Source organism: Salmo salar, chromosome 09 (genome assembly GCF_965601325.2).
Source record: "Salmo salar chromosome 09, fSalSal1, whole genome shotgun sequence".
Taxonomy (NCBI): domain Eukaryota; kingdom Metazoa; phylum Chordata; class Actinopteri; order Salmoniformes; family Salmonidae; genus Salmo; species Salmo salar.
In genome coordinates this window covers 145,211,398-145,223,483 of record NC_138299.1, presented here as the reverse complement: position 1 = coordinate 145,223,483, position 12,086 = coordinate 145,211,398, and positions in this window count along the sequence as shown.

The window sequence follows — 12,086 nt, the reverse complement described above, 5'->3', positions numbered from 1 at the left end:
ATGAGCTAATTAACAGCTGATAATAAACTGAGGGGATGCGCTGTACCAAAATGAACGAATGGCGGGAATCAACACACTTGCGCATTAGATTAAGCCTTCTCAGTAGGATGCTGTGACTTGTTGCTGTCTGCATTCATTTTTACTTAATATGATTCAGGAGGACCATCCTCCTCAGGGATTTTTTTTAATATATTTTTTTGTGAAACATTAAAAAAGTTATTGAACTATACTAAATATATTCACATGTCACCAAATAATTTATTAAAACACACTGTTTTGCAATGAAGGTCGACAGTAGCCTCAACAGTCCTCTGTAGGGTAGCACCATGGTGTAGCCAGAGGACAGCTAGCTTCCATCCTCCTCTGGGTACAAAAAGGCTCATGGTTCTCACCACCTTCCATAGACTTACACAGTAACTCTGTAGGACGTCCTCTAACCAACACTATATATACACATGTACAGTCGTGGCCAAAAGGTTTGAGAATGACACAAATATAAATTTTCACAAAGTCTGCTGCCTCAGTTTGTATGATAGCAATTTGCATATACTCCAGAATGTTATGAAGAGCGATCAGATGAATTGCAATTAATTGCAAAGTCCCTCTTTGCCATGCAAATGAACTGAATCCCCCAAAAAAACATTTACACTGCATTTCAGCCCTGCCACAAAAGGACCAGCTGACATCATGTCAGTGATTCTCTCGTTAACACAGGTGTGAGTGTTGACGAGGACAAGGCTGCAGATCACTCTGTCATGCTGATTGAGTTCGAATAACAGACTGGAAGCTTCAAAAGGAGGGTGGTGCTTGGAATCATTGTTCTTCCTCTGTCAACATGGTTACCTGCAAGGAAACACGTGCCGTCATCATTGCTTTGCACAAAAAGGGCTTCACAGGCAAGGATATTGCTGCCAGTAAGATTGCACCTAAATCAACCATTGATCGGATCATCAAGAACTTCAAGAAGAGCGGTTCAAATGTTGTGAAGAAGGCTTCAGGACGCCCAAGAAAGTCCAGCAAGCGCCAGGACCGTCTCCTAAAGTTGATTCAGCTGCGGGATCGGGGCACCCCAGTACAGAGCTTGCTCAGGAATGGCAGCAAGCAGGTGTGAGTGCATCTGCACGCACAGTGAGGCGAAGACTTTTGGAGGATGGCCTGGTGTCATAAAGGGCAGCAAAGAAGCCACTTCTCTCTAGGAAAAACATCAGGGACAGACTGATATTCTGCAAAAGGTACAGGGATTGGACTGTTGAGGACTGGGGTAAAGTCATTTTCTCTGATGAATCCCCTTTCTGATTGTTTGGGTCATCCGTAAAAAAGCATGTCCGGAGAAGACAAGGTGAGCGCTACCATCAGTCCTGTGTCATGCTAACAGTAAAGCATCCTGAGACAATTCATGTGTGGGGTTGCTTCTCAGCCAAGGGAGTGGGCTCACTCACAATTTTGCCTAAGAAAACAGCCATGAATAAAGAAAAGTACCAACACATCCTCCGAGAGCAACTTCTCCCAACCATCCAGAAACAGTTTGGTGATGAGCAATGCCTTTTCCAGCATGATGGAGCACCTTGCCATAAGGCAAAAGTGATAACTAAGTGGCTCGGGGAACAAAACATCGATATGTTGGGTCCATGGCCAGGAAACTTCCCAGACCTTAATCCCATTGAGACCTTGTGGTCAATCCTCAAGAGGTGGGTGGACAAACAAAAACTCACAAATTCTGACAAACTCCAAGCATTGATTATGCAAGAATGGTCTGCCATCAGTCAGGATGTGGCCCAGAAGTTAATTGACAGCATGCCAGGGCGGATTGCAGTGGTCTTGAAAAAGAAGGGTCCACACTGCAAATATTGACTCTTTGCATCAACTTCATGTAATTGTCAATAAAAGCCTTTGACACTTATGAAATGCTTGTAATTATACTTCAGTATTCCATAGTAACATCTGACAAAAATATCTAAAGACACTGAAGCAGCTAACTTTGTGGAAATTCATATTTGTGTCATTCTCAAAACTTTTGGCCACGACTGTATGTGGACACCCTTTCAAATTAGTGGATTGAGCTATTTCAGCCACACCCGTTGTTGACAGGTGTATAAAATCGAGCACAGAGCCATGCAATCTCCATAGACAAACATTGGCAGTAGAATGACCTTACTGAAGAGCTCAGTGACTTTCAACATGGCACCGCCATAGGATGCCAGCTTTCCAATAAGTCAATTCGTCACATTACTTAGGCACACAAGCCTAAGATCACCATGCATAATGGCAAGCGTCGGCTGGAGTGGGGTAAAGCTCACCGCCATTTGGACTCTATAGAGGTAGAAACGAGTTTTCCGAAGTGATGAATCACACTTCACCATCTGGCAGTCCGATGGACGAATCTGGGTTTGGCGGATGCTAGGAGAACACTACCTGCCCGAATGCATAGTGCCAACTGTAAAGTTTAGTGGAGGAGGAATAATGGTCTGGGGCTGTTTTTTATGGTTCGTGCTAGGCCCCTTAGTTCCAGTGAAGGGAAATCTTAACGCTACATCATACAATGATATTGTAGACGACTCTGTGCTTCAAACCTTGTGGCAATAGTTTTGGGAAGGCCATTCCTGTTTCAGCATGACAATGCCCCCGGGCACAAAGTGAGATCCATACAGAAATATTTTGTTGAGATTTGTGTGGAAGAAGTTGACTGGCCTGCACAGAGTCCTGACCTCAACCCCATCGAAAACCTTTGGGATGAATTTAAATGCTGACTGCGAGCCAGGTCTATTTGCCCAACATCAGTTCCTAACCTCACTAATGCTCTTGTGGCTGAATAGAAGAAAGTCCCCGCAGCAATGTTCCAACATCTAGTGGAAAGCCTTCCCAGAAAAGTGGAGGCTGTTATAGCAGCAAAGCGGGGACCAACTCCATATTAATGCTCATGATTTTGGAATGTGATGTTCAATGAGCAGGTGTCTACATACATTTGGTCATGTTGTGTATCAGAGCTTTGCAGCATGAACTGACATGTTGTCCACCCAATCAAAGGATCAGAGAATTAATCAAGTACTGAAAGCATCAACTACAGCTAGCAAGAACTGCAGTGCATAAAATGTGGTGAGTAGTTGACTCAAAGAAAGAGAAAGACAATAGTTGAACAGTTTAGAACAAGTTCATTTCTTCAAAAATGAAAGGGAAGCGAGAGAGAGAGATTTTGTCTTTTCCACTTTCACTTACTTAGCTAGCAAATGCAGCAGCTAGTTTAGCCTACTCAAACACCCAGATCAAACAGAGGGATGCTATGTTAGCTAGCTGGCTATGACTATCCAACACAACACCGGAACTCTTCCAAGTCAAGGTAAGCTTTTGGTTTGTCTCATTTATTGGGTCCCGCCAGTGTAACTGCAAAACTGTACACTGTACTGCATGATTGGAGCTGGTTTACTAACGCGTTAGTTGTATTAGCTACAGTGCCCTCAAAAAGTAGGTTTTTAGACATTGTTGCAAATGGATTAAAAAATGTATTATAAGTATTCAGTATTTGCTATGAGACTCGAATTTTAGCTCAGGTGCATCCTGTTTCTATTGATCATCCTTGAGATGTTTCTATAGCTTGATTCTGTGGTAAATTCAATTGATTGGAAATGATTTGGAAAGGCACACACCTGTCTATATAAGGTCCCACAGTTGACAGTGCATGTCAGAGCAAAAACCAAGACATGAGGTCGAAGGAATTGTCAGTAGAGCTCCGATACAGGATTGTGTTGAGGCACAGATCTGGGAAAGGGCACCAAAAAATGTTTATTCAGCATTGAAAATCCCCAAGAACACAGTGGCCTCCATCGTTCTTAAATGGAAGACGTTTAGAACCACCAAGACTCTTCCTAGAGCTGACCGCCTGACCAAACTGAGCATCAGGGGAGAAGGGCCTTGGTCAGGGAGGTGACCAAGAACCCGATGGTCACCCTGGCAGAACTCTAGAGTTCCTCTGTAGAGATGGGAGAACCTTCTAGAAGGACAACCATCTCTGCAACACTACAACAATCAGGCCTTTATGGTAGAGTGGCCAGACTGAAGCAACTCCTCAGTAAAATACACATGACAGTACTCTTGGAGTCTGCCAAAAGGCACATAAAGACTCTGACTATGAGAAACAAGATTCTCTGTTCTGCCGAAACCAAGATTGAACTTTTGGCCTGAATGCCAAGCGTCACGTCTGGAGGAAACCTGACACCATCCCTATGGTGAAGCATGGTGGTGGCAAGATCATGCTGTGGGGATGTTTCTCAGAGGCAGTTACTGGGAGACTAGTCAGGATCGAGGCAAAGATGTACAGAGCAAAGTACAGAGAGATCCTTGATGAAAATCTGCTCCAGAGCGCCCAGGTCCTCAGACTGGGGTGAAGGGTTCACCTTCCAACAGGACAACGACCCTAAGCCCACAGCCAAGTCAACGCAGGAGTGGCTTCGGGACAAGTCTCTGAATGTCCTTGAGTGGCCCAGCCAGAGACAGGTCTTAAACCCAATTGGACATCTCTGGAGAGACCTGAAAATAGCAATCCTCCCCATCCATCCTGACAGAGCTTGAGAGGATCTGCAGAGAGGAACAAGAGAAACTGCACAAATACAGGTGTGTCAAGCTTGTAGCATCATACTCAAGAAGAGTTGAGGCTGTAATCACTGCCAAAGGTTCTTCAACAAAGTACAGAGTAAAGGGTCTGAATACTTATGTAAATATCATATTTTGTTTTTTAATTTTTAATACATATGCAAAAATGACTGTTTTTGCTTTGTCGTTATGGGGTATTGTGTGGAGATTGATGAGGGAAAACAGTTTAATACATTTTAGAATACGGCTGTATTGTAACAAAATGTGGAAAATGTCAAGGGGTCTGAATACTTTCCAAAGGCACTGTATGTTGACTATGACATCACTTTAGTTAATATGGTGACAACGATATAGGCTATGTGTAGCGGATATGATATGGTTTGGCTTGGAAAGATTTTTTTGCCTGGTCACATACAGCTGATATGTTGTGCATTGAAGTCCACAAATGAAGGGAAAATGTGAGAGGAGGAGAAACGTAGATGTGATACAACATGGCTCCTATGAAAGTGAACTGTGTTTACTTGTGATTATGGGTGTATTCAAATCAAATTCAAATCAAACGTATTTATATAGCCCTTCTTACATCAGCTGATATCTCAAAGTGCTGTACAGAAACCCAGCCTAAAACCCCAAACAGCAAGCAATGCAGGTGACAGTTCCATTGAAAAACATTTCTTAAACGGAAGCAATCATAACGAAGCGGGGATAAACATACCTGAATTTGTCCAGTAGAAACTCTTGTTTGTAACTGTTGGACTAATGATTACACCCTAGATCAGCTAAATGCAGGCAACAGTGTGCAAGGCGGTATTGAATGTACTGCACCTCCAATTTTTCTCTCAACCTGTGAGCACCTATGTTGTAAATTTTCATTCATGGGCTAGGTTGTAGCAACCTCATGATTGGTATAGGGAAAATTGGAGTATTACATAGTAGCCTTAAACTATCGATGTTACATTTAACTGGGTGAATGGAATATGAATAACAGTCATCTAATTTTGTTAGTTCTAGGTTGGACTACTGCAATGCTCTACTTTCCGGCTACCCGGATAAAGCACTAAATAAACTTCAGTTAGTGCTAAATACGGCTGCTAGAATCCTGACTAGAACCAAAAAAGGTGATCATAATACTCCAGTGTTAGCCTCCCTACACTGGCTTCCTGTTAAGGCAAGGGCTGATATCAAGGTTTTACTGCTAACCTACAAAGCATTACATGTGCTTGCTCCTACCTATCTTTCCGATTTGGTCCTGCCGTACATACCTACACATACGCTACGGTCACAAGACGCAGGCCTCCTAATTGTCCCTAGAATTTCTAAGCAAACAGCTGGAGGCAGGGCTTTCTCCTATAGAGCTCCATTTTTATGGAATAGTCTGCCTACCCATGTGAGAGATGCAGACTCGGTCTCAACCTTTAAGTCTTTACTGAAGACTCATCTCTTCAGTGGGTCCTATGATTGAGTGTAGTCTGGCCCAGGAGTGTGAAGGTGAACGGAAAGGCTCTGGAGCAACAAACCGCCCTTGCTGTCTCTGCCTGGCCGGTTCCCCTCTCTCCACTGGGATTCTCTGCCTCTAACCCTATTACAGGGGCTAAGTCACTGGCTTATTGGTGTTCTTCCATGCCGTCCCTAGGAGGGGTGCGTCACTTGAATGGGTTGAGTCACTGACGTGGTCTTCCTGTCTGGGTTGGCGCCCCCCCTTGGGTTGTGCCGTGGCGTAGATCTTTGTGGGCTATACTCGGCCTTGTCTCAGGATGGTAAGTTGGTGGTTGAAGATATCCCTCTAGTGGTGTGGGGGCTGTGCTTTGGCAAAGTGGGTGGTGTTATATCCTTCCTGTTTGGCCCTGTCCGGGGGTATCGTCGGAGGGGGCCACAGTGTCTCCTGACCCCTCCTGTCTCAGCCTCCAGTATTTATGCTGCAGTAGTTTATGTGTCGGGGGGCTAGGGTCAGTCTGTTATATCTGGAGTATTTCTCCTGTCTTATCCGGTGTCCTGTGTGAATTTAAGTATGCTCTCTCTAATTCTCTCTTTCTCTCTCTCGGAGGACCTGAGCCCTAGGACCATGCCTCAGGACTACCTGACATGATGACTCCTGGCTGTCCCCAGTCCACCTGGCCGTGCTGCTGCTCCAGTTTCAACTGTTCTGCCTGCGGCTATGGAACCCTGACCTGTTCACCGGACGTGCTACCTGTCCCAACTCTCTAGAGACAGCAGGAGCGGTAGAGATACTCTCAATGATCGGCTATGAAAAGCCAACTGACATTTACTCTTGAGGTGCTGACTTGTTACACCCTCGACAACTGTGATTATTATTATTTGACCATGCTGGTCATTTATGAACATTTGAACATCTTGGCCATGTTCTGTTATAATCTCCACCCGGCACAGCCAGAAGAGGACTGGCCACCCCTCATAGCCTGGTTCCTCTCTAGGTTTCTTCCTAGGTTTTGGCCTTTCTAGGGAGTTTTTCCTAGCCACCGTGCTTCTACACCTACATTGCTTGCTGTTTGGGGTTTTAGGCTGGGTTTCTGTACAGCACTTTGAGATATCAGCTGATGTAAGAAGGGCTATATAAATACATTTGATTTGATCTAATTTCACAGGAGTTTGGTGGTGGTGTCAAATACATCAAACATAATGGTTTCCATGTGTTTGATGCCATTCCATCTGCTCCGTTCCATTTTTTACATTTACATTTTAGTTATTTAGCAGACGCTCTTATCCAGAGTGACTTACAGTAGTGAATTCATACATTTCATACATTTAAAAAAAAATGTTATACTGGCCCCCCGTGGGGCCGAATCGTTGCAAACACCATGCTCTACCAACTGAGCCACAGGGAAGAGCCACGCTTCCAGACATTATTATGCACCGTTCTCCCCTCAGCAGCCGCCACTGTCCAATGTGACGTAATATAAATAAGATCATGCTCATGGAAAATAAAAAAATCGTCCTCCCTCATCTTAAAAGGTCCTGACCGCCACTGGTACGATTAGTTTAAGTAGTAGGCAAGACAGATTTCGAGGCGGCCACTGACTGGTATTTAAGCGTAGTTCTGTAGTAACTCGAGCATGTCAGTAGAGGTCAGTGTTTAGTCGTGAATTTTTCTCATCGCCTGTTGACAAAGATTACCTATTATATTGACAAGATAACCGAGCTGACCGCTCTTACAATGGAACATGTGCTCAATGATTGAAGAAATGCTCAAGTGTAAACGGGATGATGTCACCCCATTGAAGTTTAATATTAAAACGATTAATGTAAGTGTTAAGGTTAGGGTTAGTTAAGGGTTATAGTTAAGGGTTATAGTTAAGGTTAGGGCAGGAGTTAAAGTAATGGTATGATTCCGTATAGCATTAACAGTGAAGAGATGGGATGGAATGTTGATACACGTGGATGCATGCTACATTTGGTAAGAGTTTAGGGTCAGAGACCACAGAGTTTTTGTTTCAGTGAAGGAAGAGAGTTAGCTTGTCTGGACTGGGCCCAATGTGGCGTGGGGGAAATAATAGAGCTACATTTTTGGTATTTTATTAGGATCCCCATTAGCTGTTGCAAAAGCAGCAGCTATTCTTCCTGGGTTCCACACAAAACATGAAATATGACATAATACAGAACATTAATAAACAAGAATAGCTCAAGGAAAGAACTACATGAAAAAAATGTTAAAGGCACACGTAGCCTACATATCAATACATACACACAAAATCTAGGTCAAATAGAGGAGAGGTGCTGTGCCGTGAGGTGTTGCTTTATCTGTTGTTTGAAACCAGGTTTGCTGTTTATTTGAGCAATATGAGATGGAACGGAGTTCCATGCAATAATGGCTCTACATAATACTGTATGCTTTCTTGAATTTGTTCTGGATTTGGGGACTGTGAAAAGGTGGGGTAAGTGTGTGTGTCAGAGCCGTGTGTAAATTGACTATGCAAACAATTTGGGATTTTCAACACATTCATGTTTCTTATAAAAAGAAAATATGAAAATATGAGGCCATATTTTGTCATATGTTTTAAATCATTTGAAAGGGCAGCTGTTATTGTAATTTATTTCAAATAGCTGTTTGCATATTAGCCTATTGCTCATGATGTGATCAAACATTCTCATGGTTTTTATTTATGGGAGGAAAAAAATTGGATGAAACAGTGGGATTTCGTTTTGTTTTGGGTTTGTATGATTAAACCAATAGGCTATTTGAAAATTATTCTGAACATAACTGATATGAGCAGCTGCGCAGAATGACGCAAATGATTCCATTTGTATTTGTTCAATCCATGTCTGGTCAAAATAATTTTTCCCTTTGATGTGGCCTCATGAAAGCTGGAAATCTAAATATCAAAATCAAAAGATGTAAGGACAAATATTTAATAAAACTCAGTGTGGTCATGATTAATTTATTCAAGGTAGGCATTGGATTCCCGACATTTACTTGGATACCAGATTGTTTCCCACACCAAATAAGTTATTTCTTATGGAGGCCCAGAAAATGCTATGGAATATATGACTAGTTTTCTTTTCTATTGTCATAAATAAGAAATGACCCAGCCAACTACCCAGGGCTTGTAAGTAACATTTGATTTCAGATCGTATAGCTAGAAGTAACGTTGCTAATTTGCAGGCTTCCTGCAATTAGTCTTTTAAACTTCGAAGACAAGATTATAATACCAGTTTAAACTGGGAAAATATAGTGACTTACTTTTTGTTGAGACACTGAAACTGCGGACTGCTTTCCAGGGCAAAGAAAAAAAACGTGCCAACGACTTTCTGGTGGACAAGACATCACGTTCAATTCGATAATTATCTAACTTCATCAAGTTAAGATGTTTTTTGGCTTAATATTTTTGTGGGTCATAAACTAGGATCATATGGGTTCAGTCACGGGTTGAAATCAGTCACAGTCTAAAATGACGTAACTCAAGTCGACAGGGATGCTATGCTGTGTTTGGGGAAAGTATTCATTGCTCCACACAGCTCTCACTTTAAGGGCCAATTATACAGTAACGAGGCCAAATTGATCTGTAGATAAAACGCGGGCAATTATCATATTACTTGCTGCTCATTTAGAAAAAAAATAGTCTTTGATTGGTCTGTTTACTGCCAAATTATATGATTTTATATACATTATTTTATGATCTATTCCTCTCTTCAAAACTAAGTAGTATAAATGAAATTGTAAAATTAGACTGCATTACTGCTACCTATAGGCCTAAAAACTAAATTATTATAAAACTTGTATATATAAAATTTTGTTTTATTATTATGATTCATATTGTAGACTAATTTCATATATGTTGAAGTGTGTGTGTGTGTGTTCCAGAACTGGGGTCTCACATCAGGCACATCTGGCTTGTGTGATGTCTGCTACTTCATGGTGCTTCAGCCTGATTCATGGACCTGCTCGGCCTCAGCTGGTATTCCACTTTAACCATTTAACACCACATACCTCCCAAAACCTCTCTCTCCTTTCACCCACATACCTTCCCAGACTCTCCCTCTGCCTCTGTCTCTTCCCGGTTGAGGTTACTTCCCACAGCTCTCAAAGTCCCTCTTCATCTGGCAGCCTCCCCTGTTAACTTCCAGTCCCTCTGTCTGTCTCTCTCACTCATATACCGTAAGTCATGTCCTAGACCTGCTGTGTATCCAGTCCCTCTGTCTGTCTCTCTCACTCATATACCGTAAGTCATGTCCTAGACCTGCTGTGTATCCAGTCCCTCTGTCTGTCTCTCATTGATATTCCTCTTTTTCCAGAAATGTTGTGATTTGTGTCTACTTTAACCTTCACCCTTTTTCAATGTTCCTAGTTCAGTTTGTTTCTCATTATCTCTGTCTCTTGAGTCTCAATCCTTCACATCCTTCACTTCCTGTCGCTCCTCTCATCTCTGCTTTTCTGTCATGGAAAAAAGTTTGAGGATTTCAGCACATCCTCTTGGCTATACTGCAGGATGTTGCCCCATGCCTTGATTGTGTTACGGCAACACCATGAAACACTCACACAACTTCAGCTGTCAATCATCTAGATGATTAGAGGAAATGCATTAGAACTTACAACAATGAATAATATGAATTATGAATGAATATTGACAATGTCACATTGAGTATGGATATGATTCATGTCATCTTCAATGTTCTGCTGACATTGCAATGGTGATGATTCTCGGATTGTAATGTCACCAAGTTATGACAATGATGTCATTATATTTCTATACAAGCCAGACCCTCAACAAAGGCATACAATGAAATATCACACAGTATTGAACGTTAAATGAAGGACGAGCTCGTCACAAGTTAAGGCCATGGAGGAAGAAAAATCATGTCTGTTTCTACTTTTTGAAGAGTATTTGTGGGTGTGAGTGTAAATTATTACTTGTGTTTGGTCAGCCCTCCCTAGATCACATATTTTCTCCAGCTTTGTTTTGGTCATGTGGTCTCTTCTTTACAATAATTTAATTGCAAAAAAACAAACACTGAAGCTTTCTAGACCTCAGTTGCCACCTTCACTGTGAAAAAAAGTATAGATGCCCACACCATGAGAGCAATAGAGACTTGTGATTATCCTGGAGCAAATTCTCAGCAAAACAATGCCAGCCTGAATGACTTCAGGGGGATTTTTGTTTTCTTATAATCATGTTACTCTTGTTTTGGTAAAGTATCTATTCACTTCACACCCATACCCTACTCCCACCTCATCTTCACAAATCCCTCCCATTCTTCATGAGTGTCACTGCATTCCAGACCTGGGATAACTATAGTTTCACTGGACATGTCCCCCTCACATTCTGAAATTGCATTTTTGCCCCCCCCCCCTTCCCCCTTCCCCCTGTTTTATCATTGGAATGTGATGCAAACTGAGGCAACAGTGTGCTTTAGGACCATGCGGACGCCTCAGAGCGGTCGGGTAGGCTGTTTGGAGTGTTTATCAGACATAAATACAATTTAAATAAATAATATGTCCCCCCCACTTCTAAAACCAAAGTTGCGCCCCTGGTTTTAACTATGCTTTGTGGAAAGCAACTATTTTTCAGAGGGAACAAATAGTAAATTTGAAGGTGACTAAAACTATTTAAATACAGATCCCAAAAAAGTAAAAAAAATGTACAGTGCGTGTATTCATGGATGCCAAGGCTTCTCCCAATTTAAAAAAATATATAAAATAATTTCTCTTTGGTCTCTCTGTGTTTCATAGTTTTCCTTCAATTCGCAAGAGGCAGAATGTATCTCACCGGAGAAAGCATCATGGCAGCGAAACAGTGCCCCTCTGTCTCTGCCCATTTATCTGATGCTGTCTGGTCAAAAAGACTATGATATTGTTGCCGCCCATAGCATTGAATGCAAGGGAAGCCAGTGAGCATTTGGCGTCCCTTGATATTTTTTTTTATACAATAATAGCCAATAAGCTAAACTAAGTAAGTTCAACTGTGAATGGTCCTGGAGCACACAAAAAAAGGGTAAAGGGAAGGCCGTTTGGATTTGGCTTCACACCAATCACATCACATCAAGCCAAA